At 47.7% G+C, this 20,605-nt stretch overlaps 1 protein-coding gene across 6 annotated transcripts in view; it reads right to left on the reverse strand.

The window, feature by feature from the left end:
- Positions 1-20,605, reverse strand: part of LOC105031116 (protein kinase C-binding protein NELL1) — a 781,285-nt gene that overhangs the window by 440,386 nt on the left and 320,294 nt on the right. The window lies entirely within an intron of this gene.

The following is a 20,605-nucleotide window of genomic DNA, read 5'->3' on the forward strand; positions in this document are numbered from 1 at the left end:
CCAATGACCATCTGGATGATCCAGAGGAGGAATGGGAAAAGGTCATGTGGTCTGATGAGACAAAAATAGAGCTTTTTGGTCTAAACTCCACTCGCCGTGTTTGGTGGAAGAAGGATGAGTACAACCCCAAGAACACCATCCCAACCATGAAGCATGGAAGTGTAAACATTAGGGGTGTAACGATCCATCTACTACATCGATGTATCGATTTATATTCCTATGATCCAACTACATCGATCTGCGCTCAGCAAGTTGGCCTTCCGGACGACATATATCGATCTAACATCGTTTTAAAATGTAATCAATCGATTGTATCAATACTAGGAAATAACCCATTGGATTTAAGCACGTCAGACTTTATAGGAATTTTTTTTCTTAGCACTTTTAATGATAAAGGCGATAAACGTAACTCGATTCAGTCTGCCTATCCGTGACGTCATCGCCCCGGGCCAGCAGCAGCGCAAAGACAATAAAACATAAAATGGCAGATGGCAGAGGAGAAGCCGACGAGCGAGAAATTATCAAGCCACCATTGCGGTCCAGTGTGTGGAAAGTGTTGGTTGCACTTCATTTTTGATATCAATACTGTATTTGTATTATTTCTATGTTGAAAAACAACAGCAAAAGTATCGGCCTTGAGTCGTATCGACAACCACGAATCGTGATGCGAATCGAATCGTGGTTAAAATGAATCGTTACACCCCTAGTAAACATGATTCTTTGGGGATGCTTTTCTGCAAAGGGGACAGGATGACTGCACCGTATTGAGGGGAGGATGGATGGGGCCATGTATCACAAGATATTGGCCAACAACCTCCTTCCCTCAGTAAGAGCATTGAAGATGGGTCGTGGCTGGGTCTTTCAGCATGAAAACGACCCGAAACACACAGCCAGGGCAACTGAGGAGTGGCTCCGTAAGAAGCATCTCAAGGTCCTGGAGTGGCCTAGCCAGTCTCCAGACCTGAACCCAATAGAAAATCTTTGGAGGGAGCTGAAAGTCCATAACAGCCCCGAAACCTGAAGGATCTGGGGAAGGCCTGTACGGAGGAGTGGGCCAAAATCCCTGCTGCAGTGTGTGCAAACCTGGTCAAGACTTACAGGAAATGTATGATCTCTGTAATTGCAAACAAAGGTTTTTGTACCAAATATTAAGTTCTGCTTTTCTGATGTATCAAATACTTATGTCATGCAATAAAATGCAAATTAATTACTTAAAATCATACAATGTGATTTTCTGGATTTGTGTTATAGATTCTGTCACTCACAGTTGAAGAGAACCTATGATAAAAATTACAGACTTCTACAAGCTTTATAAGTGGAAAAACCTGCAAAATCGGCACTGTATCAAATACTTGTTCTCCCCACTGTATTAATTTGTCAGGGTAACCAGAAAGAAGAGCATTGCAGGGATCCAGTCTAGTAGTAACAAAAGCATGGATTCGTTTTTCTGCATTAGTTTTGATAGAAAGTTTCAGATTTTTGCAATGCCTCGAAGATGAAAATAAGCAACTCTTGAGACATATTTTATATGTTCAACAAAGGAGAGGTAAGGGTCAAGGGTAAGACCGAGGTTTCCTACAGTTGTTTGTGATACGACCATGCAGCCGTCGAGGTTCACAGTGAGATCTGCTAAGAAGTTCTCTGTCATCCACTTTCTAATATCTGAAACGCATGCTTCCAAAATAGTTAATTTTGGGGATTCTCAATGCTTCATTTAAATATATAACTGTGTGTCATCAGCATAACAGTGAAAGTTGACATTGTGATTCCGGATTACATAACCCAGAGGCAGCATATATAGTGAGAACAATAATGGGCCCAGAACCAATCCTTGAGGAACACCAAAACATACCTTTGACTTGTCAGAGGATATGCCATCCACACTAACAAACTGATATCTTTCAGATAAATAAGATTTAAACCAGGCTAGAACATGTCCACGTAGCCCAATATGGGTTTCCAGTGTCTCTAAGAGAAGGGAGTGTTCAATATTGTCAAAAGCAGCACTAAGATCAAGAAGCAACAGAACGGATGCGGAACCTTTGTCTGAGGCCAGTAGAATGTAATTTGTTACCTTCACGAGTGCAGTCTCAGTACTATGATGGGGTCTGAAACCGGACTGGAGCATTTCATAAATGTTATTTGTCTTCAGGAAGGCATTCAGTGGTTGGGAAACACATTTTTCAAAGATTTTTGAGAGGAATGGGAGGTTTGATTTTGGCCTCTAATTGTTTAATATGTCAGGAAGCAGATTAGATTTTTTTGGAAGAGGCTTCATTTCCTCTATTTATAGTGAGTTTGATACACATCCGGAGGAAAGTGAGCAATTTATTACGTACATTTTGTTGGAATCGGGTCTCGCTGACAATTTGTGGGTTTAGAATTAATTGCAAATTTAGTGAACGTGTAGAGAGATACAGTATCAAAAAATTCAAGTGTCCCCACTGACTCCTGGTCAGGGAGGTTCAGGACATTCTCAGGACAACTGAGATTCTGGGGACTAACTATTTAAGGAGGAATCGTTATTTGTTTTATAATGGTGATGATCTTTTCATCAAAGTAGTTCATGTACCCACACCTCCCGTGGGCTCACCACCCATAGAGGGACCATAAGGGGCCGGTGCGAAGAGGATCGGGCGGCAGTCGAAGGCAGGGGCCTAGACAACCCGATCTCTGGACACGGAAACTAGCTCTAGGGACGTGGAATGTCACCTCGCTGGCGGGGAAGGAGCCTGAGTTAGTGCGTGAGGTTGAGAGGTTCCGATTAGAGGTAGTCGGGATCACCTCTACGCACGGCTTGGGCTCTGGAACCACACTCCTTGAGAGAGGATGGACTCTTCACCACTCTGGAGTTGCCCATGGTGAGAGGCGGCGGGCTGGTGTGGGTTTGCTTATAGCTCCCCAGCTCTGCCGCCATGTGTTGGAGTTTACCCCGGTGAACGAGAGGGTCGTTTCCCTGCGCCTACGGGTCAGGGATAGGTCTCTCACTGTTGTTTGTGCCTACGGGCCGAACGGCAGTGCAGAGTACCCGACCTTCTTGGAGTCTCTGGGAGGGGTGCTGGAAAGTGCTCCGACTGGGGACTCTATTGTTCTACTGGGGGACTTCAACGCCCACGTGGGCAACGACAGTGACACCTGGAGGGGCGTGATTGGGAGGAACGGCCCCCCTGATCTGAACCAGAGTGGTGTTCAGTTATTGGACTTCTGTGCTAGTCACAGTTTGTCCATAACGAACACCATGTTCAAGCATAAGGGTGTCCATCAGTGCACGTGGCACCAGGACACCCTAGGCCGCAGGTCGATGATCGACTTTGTTGTCGTCTCATCTGACCTGCGGCCACATGTCTTGGACACTCGGGTGAAGAGAGGGGCGGAGCTGTCAACTGATCACCACCTGGTGGTGAGTTGGATCCGATGGCGGGGGAAGAAGCTGGACAGACTCGGCAGGCCCAAGCGTACTGTAAGGGTCTGCTGGGAACGTCTGGCCGAGTCTCCTGTCAGAGAGATCTTCAACTCCCACCTCCGGCAGAGCTTCGACTGGATCCCGAGGGAGGCTGGAGATATTGAGTCCGAGTGGACCATGTTCTCCACCGCCATTGTCGAAGCGGCCGCTCGGAGCTGTGGCCGTAAGGTCTCCGGTGCCTGTCGAGGCGGCAATCCCCGAACCCGGTGGTGGACACCGGAAGTAAGGGATGCCGTCAAGCTGAAGAAGGAATCCTATCAGGCCTGGTTGGCTTGTGGGACTCCTGACGCAGCTGACGGGTACCGACAGGCCAAGCGGGCTGCAGCCCGGGTGGTTGTGGAGGCAAAAACTCGGGCCTGGGAGGAGTTCGGTGAGGCCATGGAGAAGGACTATCGGCTGGCCTCGAAGAGGGAAACAGTGCCCTACCAACGCTGTTTACAGTAGAGGTGGGCAGCTGTTGACCTCAACTGAGGATGTCGTCGGGCATTGGAAGGAGTACTTCGAGGATCTCCTCAATCCCGTTGTCACTTCTTCCATTGAGGAAGCAGAGGATGAGGTATCAGAGGTGGACTCGTCCATCACCCGGGCTGAAGTCACTGAGGTGGTCAAGAAACTCCTCGGTGGCAAGGCACCGGGGGTGGATGAGATCCGCCCTGAGTACCTCAAGTCTCTGGATGTTGTGGGGCTGTCTTGGTTGACACGCCTGTGCAACATCGCGTGGCGGTCGGGGACAGTGCCTCTGGGATGGCAGACCGGGGTGGTGGTCCCTCTTTTTAAGAAGGGGGACCGGAGGGTGTGTTCCAACTATAGGGGGAACACACTTCTCAGCCTCCCCGGGAAAGTCTATGCCAGGGTTCTGGAGAGGAGAATACGGCCGATAGTAGAACCTCGGATTCAGGAGGAACAGTGTGGTTTTCGTCCGGGCCGTGGAACACTGGACCAGCTCTATACCCTCTACAGGGTGTTGGAGGGTTCATGGGAGTTTGCCCAACCAATCCACATGTGTTTTGTGGATTTGGAGAAGGCATTCGACTGTGTCCCTCGCGGCATCTTGTGGAGGGTGCTTGGGGAATATGGGGTCCTGGGTCCTTTGCTAAGGGCTGTCAGGTCCCTGTACAACCAAAGCAGGAGCTTGGTCCGCATTGCCGGCAGTAAGTCAGACTTGTTCCCAGTGCATGTTGGACTCCGGCAGGGCTGCCCTTTGTCACCGGTTCTGTTCGTAATTTTTATGGACAGAATTTCTAGGCGCAGCCAGGGGCCGGAGGGTGTCAGGTTTGGGGACCACACAATTTCGTCTCTGCTCTTTGCAGATGATGTTGTCGTGTTGGCCCCTTCTAACCAGGACCTTCAGCATGCGCTGGGACGGTTTGCAGCCGAGTGTGAAGCGGTGGGGATGAAAATCAGTACCTCCAAATCCGAGGCCATGGTCCTCAGTCGGAAAAGGGTGGCTTGCCCACTTCAGGTTGGTGGAGAGTGCCTGCCTCAAGTGGAGGAGTTTAAGTATCTAGGGGTCTTGTTCACAAGTGAGGGAAGGATGGAACGGGAGATTGACAGACGGATCGGTGCAGCTTCTGCAGTAATGCAGTCGATGTATCGGTCTGTCGTGGTGAAGAAAGAGCTGAGCCGCAAGGCAAAGCTCTCGATTTACCAGTCAATCTACGTTCCTACTCTCACCTATGGTCATGAGCTTTGGGTCATGACCGAAAGGACAAGATCCCGGATACAGGCGGCCGAAATGAGCTTTCTCCGCAGGGTGGCCGGGCGATCCCTTAGAGATAGGGTGAGAAGCTCGGTCACCCGGGAGGAGCTCAGAGTAGAGCCGCTGCTCCTCCACATCGAGAGGGGTCAGCTGAGGTGGCTTGGGCATCTTTTTCGGATGCCTCCGGAATGCCTTCCTGGGAAGGTGTTCCGGTCCCGTCCCACCGGGAGGAGACCCCGGGGAAGACCTAGGACACGCTGGAGGGACTATGTCTCCCGGCTGGCCTGGGAACGCCTCGGTGTCCCCCCGGAAGAGCTAGAGGAAGTGTCTGGGGAGAGGGAAGTCTGGGCATCCCTGCTTAGACTGCTGCCCCCGCGACCCGGCCCCGGATAAGCGGAAGAAGATGGTATGGTATGGTAGTTCATGTATTCATTACAGCTAAAGTGAAGACCCACTTCACTTGTTGAGCATTGCTTTTTTGTTAACTTTGCAACTGTATCGAAGATAAATTTTGGATTGTTTTTGTTCACCTCAATCAGGTCGCAAGTTTCTTGTTGCGTATTTCTTTTGTTTTCAGTGGTGCAACCGTATCTCACGTATGTCACTGTGTTGAGTTTAGATCCTCGATTTGGTTGTTTTCGGATTTATTTACTCTCTCATTGATGAGCGAACTTGTAAGAATATCAAGGAATATATTTGTAGTCTGGGAATTTATAGTATGGCTTTTGAAACTCATTGTTTGCAGAGCAAGTGGATTTCTTGTTTTAACGGTAAATGTAATAAGACAGTGATCCGATAATCCAGGTTTTTGGAGGGAAAATATTAGATCTACAATATCTATTTCTCATGACAGGACTAAATCTAAGGTGTGATTGTGGCAGTTTGTTGGACCTGAGACATGTTGGATTAAACCCATTAAGTCAATTATGGCTTCAAAGGCTTTTTGAGAAGGATCATAGGACTTTTCCATATCCATCCATCTTCTACCGCTTATCCGGGGCCGGGTCGCGGGGGCAGCAGTCTAAGCAGGGATGCCCAGACTTCCCTCTCCCCAGACACTTCCTCTAGCTCTTCCGGGGGGACACCGAGGCGTTCCCAGGCCAGCCGGGAGACATAGTCCCTCCAGCGTGTCCTAGGTCTTCCCCGGGGTCTCCTCCCGGTGGGATGGGACCGGAACACCTTCCCAGGAAGGCGTTCCGGAGGCATCCGAAAAAGATGCCCAAGCCACCTCAGCTGACCCCTCTCGATGTGGAGGAGCAACGGCTCTACTCTGAGCTCCTCCCGGGTGACCGAGCTTCTCACCCTATCTCTAAGGGATCGCCCAGCCACCCTGCGGAGAAAACTCATTTCGGCCGCCTGTATCCGGGATCTTGTCCTTTCGGTCATGACCCAAAGCTCATGACCATAGGTGAGAGTAGGAACGTAGATTGACTGGTAAATCGAGAGCTTCGCCTTGCGGCTCAGCTCTTTCTTCACCACGACAGACCGATACATCGACTGCATTACTGCAGAAGCTGCACCGATCCGTCTGTCAATCTCCCGTTCCATCCTTCCCTCACTCGTGAACAAGACCCCTAGATACTTAAACTCCTCCACTTGAGGCAGGCACTCTCCACCAACCTGAAGTGGGCAAGCCACCCTTTTCCGACTGAGGACCATGGCCTCGGATTTGGAGGTACTGATTTTCATCCCCACCGCTTCACACTCGGCTGCAAACCGTCCCAGTGCATGCTGAAGGTCCTGGTTAGAAGGGGCCAACACGACAACATCATCTGCAAAGAGCAGAGACGAAATCGTGTGGTCCCCAAACCTGACACCCTCCGGCCCCTGGCTGCGCCTAGAAATTCTGTCCATAAAAATTACAAACAGAACCGGTGACAAAGGGCAGCCCTGCCGGAGTCCAACATGCACTGGGAACAAGTCTGACTTACTGCCGGCAATGCGGACCAAGCTCCTGCTTTGGTCGTATAGGGACCTGACAGCCCTTAGCAAAGGACCCAGGACCCCATATTCCCCAAGCACCCTCCACAAGATGCCGCGAGGGACACAGTCGAATGCCTTCTCCAAATCCACAAAACACATGTGGATTGGTTGGGCAAACTCCCATGAACCCTCCAACACCCCGTAGAGGGTATAGAGCTGGTCCAGTGTTCCACGGCCCGGACGAAAACCACACTGTTCCTCCTGAATCCGAGGTTCTACTATCGGCCGTATTCTCCTCTCCAGAACCCTGGCATAGACTTTCCCGGGGAGGCTGAGAAGTGTGATCCCCCTATAGTTGGAACACACCCTCCGGTCCCCCTTCTTAAAAAGAGGGACCACCACCCCGGTCTGCCATCCCAGAGGCACTGTCCCCGACCGCCACGCGATGTTGCACAGGCGTGTCAACCAAGACAGCCCCACAACATCCAGAGACTTGAGGTACTCAGGGCGGATCTCATCCACCCCCGGTGCCTTGCCACCGAGGAGTTTCTTGACCACCTCTGTGACTTCAGCCCGGGTGATGGACGAGTCCACCACTGAGCCCTCATCCTCTGCTTCCTCAATGGAAGACATGTCAGCGGGATTGAGGAGATCCTCGAAGTACTCCTTCCACCGCCCGACGACATCCTCAGTTGAGGTCAACAGCTGCCCACCTCTACTGTAAACAGCGTTGGTAGGGCACTGTTTCCCTCTCCTGAGGCGCCGGATGGTTTGCCAGAATCTCTTCGAGGCCAGCCGATAGTCCTTCTCCATGGCCTCACCGAACTCCTCCCAGGCCCGAGTTTTTGCCTCCACAACCACCCGGGCTGCAGCCCGCTTGGCCTGTCGGTACCCGTCAGCTGCCTCAGGAGTCCCACAAGCCAACCAGGCCTGATAGGACTCCTTCTTCAGCTTGACGGCATCCCTTACTTCCGGTGTCCACCACCGGGTTCGGGGATTGCCGCCTCGACAGGCACCGGAGACCTTACGGCCACAGCTCCGAGCGGCCGCTTCGACAATGGCGGTGGAGAACATGGTCCACTCGGACTCAATATCTCCAACCTCCCTCGGGATCCAGTCGAAGCTCTGCCGGAGGTGGGAGTTAAAGATCTCTCTGACAGGAGACTCGGCCAGACGTTCCCAGCAGACCCTTACAGTACGCTTGGGCCTGCCGAGTCTGTCCAGCTTCCTCCCCCACCATCGGATCCAACTCACCACCAGGTGGTGATCAGTTGACAGCTCCGCCCCTCTCTTCACCCGAGTGTCCAAGACATACGGCCGCAGGTCAGATGAGACGACAACAAAGTCGATCATCGACCTGCGGCCTAGGGTGTCCTGGTGCCACGTGCACTGATGGACACCCTTATGCTTGAACATGGTGTTCGTTATGGACAAACTGTGACTAGCACAGAAGTCCAATAACTGAACACCACTCGGGTTCAGATCAGGGGGGCCGTTCCTCCCAATCACGCCCCTCCAGGTGTCACTGTCGTTGCCCACGTGGGCGTTGAAGTCCCCCAGTAGAACAATAGAGTCCCCAGTCGGAGCACTTTCCAGCACCCCTCCCAGAGACTCCAAGAAGGTCGGGTACTCTGCACTGCGGTTCGGCCCGTAGGCACAAACAACAGTGAGAGACCTATCCCCGACCCGTAGGCGCAGGGAAACGACCCTCTCGTTCACCGGGGTAAACTCCAACACATGGCGGCAGAGCTGGGGAGCTATGAGCAAACCCACACCAGCCCGCCGCCTCTCACCATGGGCAACTCCAGAGTGGTGAAGAGTCCATCCTCTCTCAAGGAGTGTGGTTCCAGAGCCCAAGCCGTGCGTAGAGGTGATCCCGACTACCTCTAATCGGAACCTCTCAACCTCACGCACTAACTCAGGCTCCTTCCCCGCCAGCGAGGTGACATTCCACGTCCCTAGAGCCAGTTTCTGTGTCCAGAGATCGGGTTGTCTAGGCCCCTGCCTTCGACTGCCGCCCGATCCTCTTTGCACCGGCCCCTTATGGTCCCTCCTGTGGGTGGTGAGCCCACGGGAGGGCGGCCCCACGTCACCCGTTCGGGCTGAGCCCGGCCGGGCCCCATGGGGGAAGGCCCGGCCACCAGGCGCTCGCATTCGAGCCCCAACCCCGGGCCTGGCTCCGGGGTGGGGCCCCGGCTGCGCCATACCGGGCGACGTCACGGTACTCAAAATGTTATTCTTCATTAAGGGGTTTTGAACCGCTCTTAGTCTGACCCGTCGCCTAAGACCTGTTTGCCTTGGGAGACCCTACCAGGGGCATATAGCCCCAGACAACATAGCTCCTAGGGTCACTCGGGTACTCAAACCCCTCCACCACGTTAAGGTGGCAGTTCTTTTCCATATGAATATTGAAATCGCCAAGAATTAGAATACTATGTGCCATGACTACAAGGTTAGATAAGAATTTGGGAAACTCATTGAAGAAACTTGTGTATGGCCCAGGGGGCCTGTAAATAGTAGCTATGTAAAACGATTAATCAGCCTGGTTAATTTTAATGAGTAAAACATCAAAAGAATGAAAATCAGTGATGTGTTTGAGAGTACATTCATATTTACTGTCATAAATATTAGCAACACCCCCTCCTTTTCGGGATGCACGGGGGATATGATCACTAATGTGGCCAGGAGGAGAGGCCTCATTTAGGGCAGTGAATTCTTCAGGCTTTACCCGCTTTTCACACAAGCCAATAACATCTAGTTTATGATCAGAGATTAATTCATTCACTGCAACTGCCTTTGGAGCAAGGGATCTAACATTTAGGAATCCCATTTTGAGAAGCGAGGTGATACAGTCATTTATAATTGTGACCGAGGTGGAGGAAGGCTTTATCTTAATAAGGTTGCTATTGTTAGCACTGCCTTGTTTAACTTTTATCAGCCTGGAACAAGTCACAGTGGCAATAGGTAAGACTTGTCAGGGAAATTTCTTACACTGATGTGTTCTTACTGATTAAAGGACTGAGTCCCCATGTTTGGATAAGTAAAGGAATGTAGGTAGAGTGGGGTCTGGTGTTTGTCTCAGGGAGACATCCTTGAACATCATCCTTGACCGGCACTAGTGGATTAGTTACTCGTAAATGAGTTAATCTGTATAACACTTTTAGGGTCTATCCTTGGGTGTCCAGACATTGTGACTCCTAAAAGGTTGAAAAGGATTACCATGTGAATATGTTTTATTGACATACATATTACCACTCCCCTTTTTACCCTCCTTTAAATGATGATGCTTGTCCTGTTTTACTTTAGAGATTATTCATTGTTACTTTGTAACCTGTGTATTCTCTTCTTGCAAGAATAAACTGATTATTGTGAAAATGGAGTTTTCCTCTGTCTTACCTACCATTTTCGTAAATAGTTTGGACTTTAGAAATTGCCATCACAATTTGGGGTGCTCGTCCGGGATCCTAATCCTGCTCGGTTTGAGTCCTTTTTCCAAACAGGTTAACCGTGCACGGCCAGAAAGAGATTTTCTGGAACTTCCATTATCCCCCTAAAAAGGCTATCCTTTGTGGGGTTGAGAAGGAGTGCCTGGCTGGAACTGAGACTCGTGCATGATCAGTACAGGTTGCCCATGGAAACTGAATTTGGAGGTAAGAGCACAATACAGTCGGGAAAAGGCCATTGGATATGTGTTAGGGCACATTTTAAATCTGCAGTTATATTATCTCACTTACGGGCCGACGGGTCTATTAACAGGTGTTAGGAACACGTTAATTGAGATAAGAGTGTTAGGGCACTTCAGCGTTAGGGCGCGAGTATACTAAGAGTTAGGACTCCTTTTTTGCGCTAGGACGCAAGTATATGTGTTAGAGCACACTATTTAGACTAAAATAGATCTTGCATTTCGCCACGTTAATTTGCCAGGTTTTCTGAACATGGGTAAGTCCGGCAGTAAACCATTAAACGTCCCTCGTAGTTACGTTGGGCCAGCAGAGATAATGAAAGAGAAGTATGGTGTTTGGACTTGTGAACAATTGAATCTCTGGGAAGTTTTGGGTTTTCCCGAAAAATGGCAGCTTTAGCCAAAGACAGTTGCATGGATTGAAAGAGAAGTTGGAGGAATACGAGCAGGGGAAAATTAAAAAAATACAGACAGGGAAACGAAAAGTTGATTGGAAAGCTTATGGTATGTGGAAAGAAGAGACTGATAAAAGATTTAGACAGAGTAGTGTAGGGACTACTGATTAATGTGTTCTGGCTTCTCCTACTAGAGTGGATGTGGACCTGGACTGCCCTCCCCGACGACCTCCTCCTTATAACACTGTGCAAAGTCTGCAGCTGTTCCTGAATCAACGGCGGAAAAGCCACCGAAGCTGTCTCAAAACAGTCCCCCTCCTGCCCGGAAGTTTTATCCTTAGCTCGTGGCCGACCTTGGTGCGACATCCCCAATTACAGATGGCCCAACTAGGTTTTTACAGCGGTTACGACCAAAGAGGCTGAGGACGGGGCAGAGCGGGAGGACGAACACAGACTAGAGGCAGAGGACGAGGGTCTGCTAACCGAAACAACTATGAAAAAGGTTGCCATCGGTGTGGCTCGTTTGAACATTGGGTACGCGATTGTCCTGAAAAAGACACAAGGGAAGATGGACAAAACAATAGAGACAATTTTAATTCCAGTGGATTTACAGTGAACAATCCAAGGGGAACTCGGAGAAACGAAGGCTACCAGGAGGAGGGGTTTTGACGCTCGGAGGGGGCAGGACAGGACCCATCTACCGGTGAGATCAATCCATTACATGACCCCGCATATATTGATGTTATGCAGACACTTAATGTACAAGCATTTAGAGAACACGTAGAGTACCAAGTTAAACCCACAATGTTTCTTACAATTAATGGTAAAGTGATTGAATTTTTGGTTGATTCTGGAGCTGGATATTCTGTCCTTAGAGCCCAGGAATGGGATCCGCTTCCGAAATTGAGTGGTAGAACTATAATTACGGTAGGGGCTAGTGGAGGACAGACTACGGAGCGATTTACAACCCCTCTGTCGGTTGTAGACGACGAGGGCCAGCGTTATCCGAGACATTCATTTTTGTTTTCCAATTGTTGTCCAGTTAATTTGTTAGCTAGGGACTTGATGACACAGTTAGGGATCACATTAGAATGTTCAGACAAAGGCATGCGAATTAAACGTACTGTTTTGCAAGCAGTTCAAAATGGTGCGCATTCTGTTGATTATTGTTATTCGTGGGATTTAGAAAGTACCGGTCCTAGAGCTGTTTCACATGAGTTGGTAAATAAGGCGATGAATAGAGTAGAGATGGGTTCAGCTCTGTTTATGGAAATGGGCGACTTGCGTTGCTCAGCGAAAGTTTCAGAAAGTCAGGATGTTGGTTTTGAGGATGTGTGGTTTGGTGATGGTAAATGTGATTTTTTGACGGGTGAATATGTATACTGGTCTTCGGAAGGGTTTTGTGCATGGTCTGTGCGGAATGTGAGAGAGGTGTCTCGCTTTTTTGATGTGGAGGGTTCAGACCCCCATGTCCCGCTTGCTAAACCTGTGTTTGGCACGTGGGCAAGCTTGGGTCCTTGGGTGAAGGGGTGCAAGGAAGTGTTGGACTGGGTCCCTTGTCACATGGTGGGAGTGGAATTTTCCGTGGCAGCCCAGGCCTATAGAGAGAGGTTTGGGTGCACCGTTTTGGGTAAACGGGAAGTACATCTTGTGCCGCATGACGACTGGGTCCGTCAGGTCTGTGCAGTCCAGGTGGCTGCTACAGATCCTAGGTTAGCGGAAGTTCCACCCTCCTTGTGGTCACAGCATAAATATGACGTTGGGTTGATTAACAATGCACAGCCTCTTGTAGTTACACCTAGAGGACCCCATAGACCATGCCAGGCTCAATACCCATTGAAAGCGGAGGCTATTGAAGGGATAGCTCCCGTGTTTAAAGCATTGTTAGAAAAAGGTATAATTGTTCCATGTCCAAACAGCCCCTGTCGCACTCCTATTTTCCCAGTAAAGAAAGCCAAAGTGATTGGACAACCTGTGTCTTGGCGATTTGTACAAGATCTTAAAAAAGTTAATGAGGCTGTATATGCGCATGCACCGATTGTACCTGATCCATATACAATCATGACTCAAGTTCCAAGTAATAGTCAATTTTTCTCAGTGGTCGATTTAGCCAACGCATTTTTTCAGCATTCCTGTGCACAAGGACTCGCAATTTTGGTTTGCATTTGAATTTTCCAGCCAATTGTACACATGGACAAGATTGCCTCAAGGCTATTGTGAATCTCCTGCCGTGTTTGCATCCGCGCTAAAAGATAACTTGGAAGGGTTCCAATTTCAACATGGCAGCACCCTTATTCAGTACGTGGATGATCTTCTTGTCTGTTCTCCAGATAAAGATGCATGTGAAAAGGACACTGTACTGTTGCTACAGTACTTGGCCTCGCAAGGTCATAAAGCCAGTTTACATAAGCTACAGCTAGTCCAGAAAGACGTTATTTTTCTGGGCCATAAACTAACACCAGAGGGTAAAAGTCTCAGTGCAGACAGAATAGAAGCCATTGTTGGCATCCCAAAACCTCACACTAAAACTCAACTTCTGTCTTTTCTGGGCATGACAGGTTTCTGTAGACAATGGGTTCCTGAGTATGCTCGTTTGGTATGGCCCTTACAGGACATGGCCCATGGCCAGAAGCTCGCGTCACATGATAGGGTAGTGTGGACCCCTGAGGGAGATGCTTCTTTTAGGTCCTTAAAACAGGCCTTGGCTACTTCTCCCACTTTAGGGCTCCCTGATCCTAAGAAGAAGTTTGTTCAAGCAGTTTGTGAAAAGAATGGTTATATGTCCTCAGTCTTAATGCAGAAACATGGTGATAAGTTGAGGCCAATTGCATACTTTTCTTCTAGACTGGATGCTGTAGCACAAGGCCTTCCCTACTGTCTGAAGGCTGTGGCAGCGGCAGCAGATGCTGTTTTGCGGTCTCGGCCTCTGGTGTGTTATCACCCACTTGAGCTACAAGTTCCTCACTCTGTTGCCTCTATTTTGTTGGAACACAAGACTAGTCATTTGTCAGGTGCTAGGTTTCTGCATTATCATAACGTTTTACTGTCTTTACCCCACGTCACTATTGTAAGGAGTCCTGTTTTGAACCCGGCCACTTTCCTCCCCACAGAGGTGGATGGTGAGCCGCATGACTGCTTCTCTGTTATTAACCAACAGTGTACTCCTCGTGATGATTTGTCTGATGAACCTCTACCGAATTGTGATCTTGTTTTTTATGTTGATGGTTCTGCTAGTAAATCTCCTATTTCTGCTGTCAATAATGTGGGTTATGCCATTGTCACTGATCATGATGTGATTGAGGGTCACAGACTGCCACACCATCTCTCCGCTCAGGCTGCGGAGCTGTTTGCTCTCACTCGAGCTTGCATCCTTGCTGAGGGTCAAAGTGTTACCATTTACACTGACAGTAGATATGCTTTTGGTGTTGTACATGACTTTGGTACATTGTGGAAAATGAGGGGGTTTATTACTTCTTCTGGTACACGGATTCAACATGGCCACCTTATTCGTAACCTTTTGGAAGCTGTTTTGTTACCTAAGGAAGTAGCCATTTGTAAATGTGAGGTCCATACTACAGGCAGAGATGTTGTTTCTCTTGGGAATCGCAGGGCAGATGCAGCTGCTAAAGCCGCTGCTCAGACCCCCCCTCATTCTGCTTTGCAGATGACCCATCTGACCCCCACAGTTTCCCTCTCTGATCTTGTTGAAGCGCAATCTCAGGCTTCGCCTAAAGAGAGAACCGCTTGGAAGAAAGCTGGGGCATCCTATGTGAATACTGTTTGGATAGGTCCTAATGGCAACCCCTGCTTACCAAAATGTCTGTTTCATTTCTATGCGGTGCTCTCTCATGGTAAAGATCACGCTTCAAAAGGGGGGATGGTGAATATTGTAAATAAGTATTGGTACACACAGGGCTTTACGAATTATGCTCAACATTTTTGTTCAAAATGCCTGGTGTGTTTGAGGTTTAATATAGGGTGGGGACAAGCAGTCCCCCAGTCCAGCCATCCTACTCCTGATGGTCCTTTTGACCATGTAATGATGGATTTTATTGAGTTAAACCCCTGCGAGGGAAAGAAATACTGTGTTGTGTTTGTTGATATGTTTTCCAAATGGGTTGAGGCTTTCCCGGCTGGGAAGGCTGATGCAACGGCGGTTGCTAAGGCATTATTGACTGAAATCATACCCAGATGGGGTATTCCTAAGAAACTGTCAAGTGACAATGGATCACATTTTGTGAACGGAGCTATTCAGAAGATGTCTGAGTACCTAGGAGTTGATCTAAAGACTCACTGTGCCTACCACCCGCAGAGTGGAGGGGCAGTGGAAAGAGAAAATGGGACAATTAAAATGAAACTCTCAAAGTTGGGTGAGGAGACAGGGTTGACCTGGGTTAAAGCACTCCCCCTTGTGCTTACATACATGAGAGGGAGGCCCAGGGTGAAAACAGGCCTCTCCCCTCATGAGGTCATCACTGGAAGGCCAATGAACACAGGCCTAGGCGCCCCTACTCACACAGACCTCACCACAGAACATGTGAATGATACAATGTTAACTTACTGCACTAATCTGTCAAAGGTTCTGAACAACATCCACAGGAGTTTAAAAGCTGCTCTACCAACTCCCATTGACGGCCCGCTGCACGACATCGAGCCTGGGGATTGGGTAGTCATCAAGGACTGCAAGAGAAAGCACTGGAGCAAGCCACGCTGGTTGGGTCCATACCAAGTTCAACTGGTCACTCAGTCTGCTGTCAAGGTTGCTGAACGAGGAACCTGGGTCCACGCCACGCACTGTAAGAAGGCTCCAGTGTTAGAAGATACGGCGAAAGAATAGGTAAATTGAAGTTACCTAAGGGCGGCGTGGGTTGTGGTGCTAGTAACCATCAACTCCAACACATCCTTCGACCATGGAGCCAGAGAGACAAGGACCATGGAACCCCTTCAGGAGATCTGGAGGAATGAGATGCACCATCGGGTGCCTGCTGATTTTGAGTATTATCATCACCATACCGATAGTGTGGATTTCCAAACCGCACTGTGATGATTCTGGACAGATTGTAAATATGACACCTAATGAAGCAAGGAAAGAGACATTTGTACTCCATAAGAAAAGGTCAGAACGAGAGATAGGGCCTGATTTTGAACGGACTAGGTTAATCTCTTGTGACATGATGAACTGCCCCCCGGATGGGGATTGCTATGTACTGACAAGCCCAGTGTTGAAGGATAATAAGTGGTATTGGACTCACCTATATACAGGAGGGAACACTATGTTCCCCTCATACTATTTGCCCAACCACGTGAATAGGTGGAGATGTTATGATGATGATTATTGTACTGTTAACATTTCCAAACCTCTAGGAGTAATCCAGGATTACTGGTGTTTCAGTACCGATGAGGATGACACCCCTTGCAGATCACCTGACTTCCCTAAAGGTAGACCCGCTATGATATGTCCCTTAACAGTTGCACGTACTACTGTAGTTCCTACTCCTGCACCACGACGTCCTGAACCAAGTAGAGTAAGGAGAGCACTGTTAGAGCCAGACAACATAGCCCTTAGGATAATAGTTGACTATGCAAAGCACAAGAACATGACTGATTGTTGGATCTGTCAACACATACCTACATCTTCACGTTCACCTATGTTAACTCCTATCCCATTTTCAGTAGCAGACTGGCAGGCACACGGTTGGACCGAGGTGGCAGCACAAATGACACCAACAGATAAGGACTGTTATACCCAGTCTGCCATTCCTGACCACCCGGGTGGGGCTAACTTAGATTTGGTCTATATGGTTATAGTAGAATTTAACAATCACCGTCGTCCTGTGGGAGTGAATATATCCAAATTATTTAGACTAACCTACACCGAGCGAGTAGGAGCACGTGGCTTCATTGTAAGGATGCAAATGATCCTGGTGCAGACAGACTGTCGCACTGAGGAGGATAAAGTCAGATCAGGTATGACCTGTAATCCCTTACCCTCAGGTTTCTCAATTCGTATTGATGCGGTGGTTAACTATATCCCATGGGAGAGAGATATGAATTTAGATTCAATGACCATCAATTTACATAATTGTTCTATTCCAGCTATACCTGAGAAACTCAGGTTGCGTGATTGTGCCCAGATTTGGTCACCAATACCTGTTTATGAATTGCATAATGTCTCACTCTGTATTACAGATGCTTCAGGAGCCACACAGAGTTTAGGACAAAGTGATTGCTCCACCACAACTCAAACCAACTTCACGACTCTAGGGGCTTTGCCAGAGCAGGTCTATATAGTCTGTGGAGGGAAAGCATACAGTTGCATTCCTAGAGACGCAGGTGGAGTATGCTATATGGCGTACTTGGTCCCTTTGATTAGGCGAGCAGATCACAGGGAAATGGCAGCCTTATATCAGTCCCAATTTCGCCATAAGCGAACACTTACCAGAACTCAGCGTATATTTAGTGTTCTGATCCCAGGATATGGCACATATACCTCACAGGAAGAGATAATGGCTCTGTCCAAAGTGTTGGAGAGAAACATGAATTTGACAACTGACACAATTGCGGCAATAGGCACGGAGCTGAGTGAAACCCGTTCAGTTGCTCTGCAGAACAGAATGGCCCTAGATATGATTTTGGCTTCTCAGGGCGGTGTCTGTAAGGTGGTGGGATCTGAATGTTGTACATACATTTCAGATGCATCACAAAAGATAATTAATTTAGTCCAAGAAACTAATAAAGGAATAGAAGAGCTTCATACAGTTCATGGGTGGGACCCATTCTCAGGACTTTCCTCTATGGTTGGTCCCTGGGGGATGACAATATACAAGTTATTGACTACTGCTTTAGCCGCCATTGCCTTTTTGTTTGTTTGTGGTATATTTTTGTCTTGTTTAATAAAAGTGTGTGTTTCTAAGTTTGCAACTCAGGTAATGGTCCAGCAGCATGTAAATGAGGATTCCGATGTTTCAGAGATGTTCCAGTTCCCAAATTACTGGGATGATGATGATATCATAAAAGATCATGTTGTTCAGGAGCATTGTTTGTAGTAGTCTGAAGCTTAATGAATAGATGTAAATGGTCTGATTGGTTAAACGTTGCATGTTTGTATTACATGACATTTTATGATATAGGGCGGATTGTCAGGGAAATTTCTTACACTGATGTGTTCTTACTGATTAAAGGACTGAGTCCCCATGTTTGGATAAGTAAAGGAATGTAGGTAGAGTGGGGTCTGGTGTTTGTCTCAGGGAGACATCCTTGAACATCATCCTTGACCGGCACTAGTGGATTAGTTACTCGTAAATGAGTTAATCTGTATAACACTTTTAGGGTCTATCCTTGGGTGTCCAGACATTGTGACTCCTAAAAGGTTGAAAAGGATTACCATGTGAATATGTTTTATTGACATACATATTACCACTCCCCTTTTTACCCTCCTTTAAATGATGATGCTTGTCCTGTTTTACTTTAGAGATTATTCATTGTTACTTTGTAACCTGTGTATTCTCTCCTTGCAAGAATAAACTGATTATTGTGCAAATTGAGTTTTCCTCTGTCTTACCTACCATTTTCGTAAATAGTTTGGACTTTAGAAATTGCCATCACAGACTGTAGTAACTACTCTGGCTATGCTATCGACAGACTCCATTATGCTAGCAGGCTGGCTAAGCCTGACCTCCACCCTATCTCATAGTGAGGCTATAGGAGTGAGACTCCTTTCAAAGAAGAGTACCACTCCAGCTAGGATGGAGTCCGTCGCTCCTCAGGAGATCAGGCCTGGCCCTATTTCTGGGGGAGTCCCAAAAAGAGAGCCAGTTATCTACAAACTCTACCTCCTGCGACGGGTAGAACTCCGTTTTCAGTCAGCAATTGAGGTGCGCAAGTCTGCTGTAGAGCTCGTCACTACCCCTAGCTGGGAGGGGGTCAGACACAATTACTCGATGCCGACACATCTTTCTAGGTAGTTTACACGCTGATGCTATGTTCTGCTTTGTTACCTCTGACACTTTCATCCTAATGTCGTTGGTGCCAACGTGAATAACGATATCTCTGTACTCTCTATACTTGCCAGTTTTTTCTCTAGCACCAACCCCAGATTTGCGGCAATGTCGGTGGCTCTGCCCCCCGGTAAACAATGTACGATCGCCAGCTGATTCTTTAGTCTAATACTGCGAGTAATGGAATCGCAAATGACTAAAGTTTTCTGTTTTTCCAGGCAGAATATGCCTGCTGATCATTCCCCTCCGAAGATGACTCGGGCCTTGACTCCAACTCCAGTGGGGAAAACCTGTTGAAAATTTAATTTGGCCCTAGCAACGACACAGGTTTAACTGGTCGACAGCATTTCTTCCCAGTAACCAAGGGGAAAGTTCGTGCCCGGCTGCAGGAGCTGTGCCAGGGGGGCTAACAACACTATTGTTTCTTCCTCGTGGCACAGACGCAGTTTTTCTCATTTCTACACTAAAATAATCCTTGCCTGACATTTGCGTCTGACTCTGCTATCTTTACCTGAAGACAATAGTTGTCCTCCGTGTTGTAGCTACAACAAGTACAGTGATATGGCATTTTAATTATACTTAGCGTCAGGTGTTCAGGGGTGAGTAGTTCCATCAATTATGTCCAAAAAGAGTGTAGAAAAGTTGGGTAAAAGGTCAATAAATAAAACATATTGCGTTTGTAAAACTCATGAAGTAGAACTTGACCAATTTGTTTATATAGAGTACATTCGAAAAAGTGTGGAAGGTAGCCAGGTAGGTAACAGCAGGCAGCGTACAGCACGTCAACAATCCCACAATGCAATGCAAATCTACCATACACCCTTGCAAACTACAACTACACAGTGTCCCAACTTTTTGGAAACCAGTGTTGTACATAGAGATGGAGACAGATCCTTAGTCCTCTTTCCACCAACATCGAGGGGGATTAAACTATGTAGATGGTGTTTTTGTCCAAAGTAGTGGTAAAGCATGTACCAACTCAGCTATGTATACTGTCGCAGCTAAGTTAACCATGACAGGCTGAATTAAGGAAGTAACAGCCAGTAAAAGACACTGTTAAGAGTTAACACTTAACAATACTGCACAAAAGTCTGAAGCCAAATGAAAAAAGTATTTAAAGCCATTTATCTCAGCGGTATTTGTTTGAAAAACTGCATTACTATGAAGTGTATTCTATACATTCACCTTTGGTGATGAATACCCCATCAGATTATGTAATGTAGATTAAGATTTGAAATACTGGTCCCATGTGGTTGTTTAAGACCTTAATTAAATACTTCCTCACAGAGGAGTATAAGCTTTCCCTCTTTCGCATTATTTGTTTGATTTTGTATTTACTATATAATGTGTTCTGGGCACAGTTAGGAAAAAAAAAAACATCTGTACAGTATCTCTATGACATTTTAACTTGCATGAGTATTTTCAGGTTAAGTATCACCACTTATC

The sequence above is a fragment of the Esox lucius genome, chromosome 2 (genome assembly GCF_011004845.1).
Source record: "Esox lucius isolate fEsoLuc1 chromosome 2, fEsoLuc1.pri, whole genome shotgun sequence".
Lineage (NCBI taxonomy): Eukaryota > Metazoa > Chordata > Actinopteri > Esociformes > Esocidae > Esox > Esox lucius.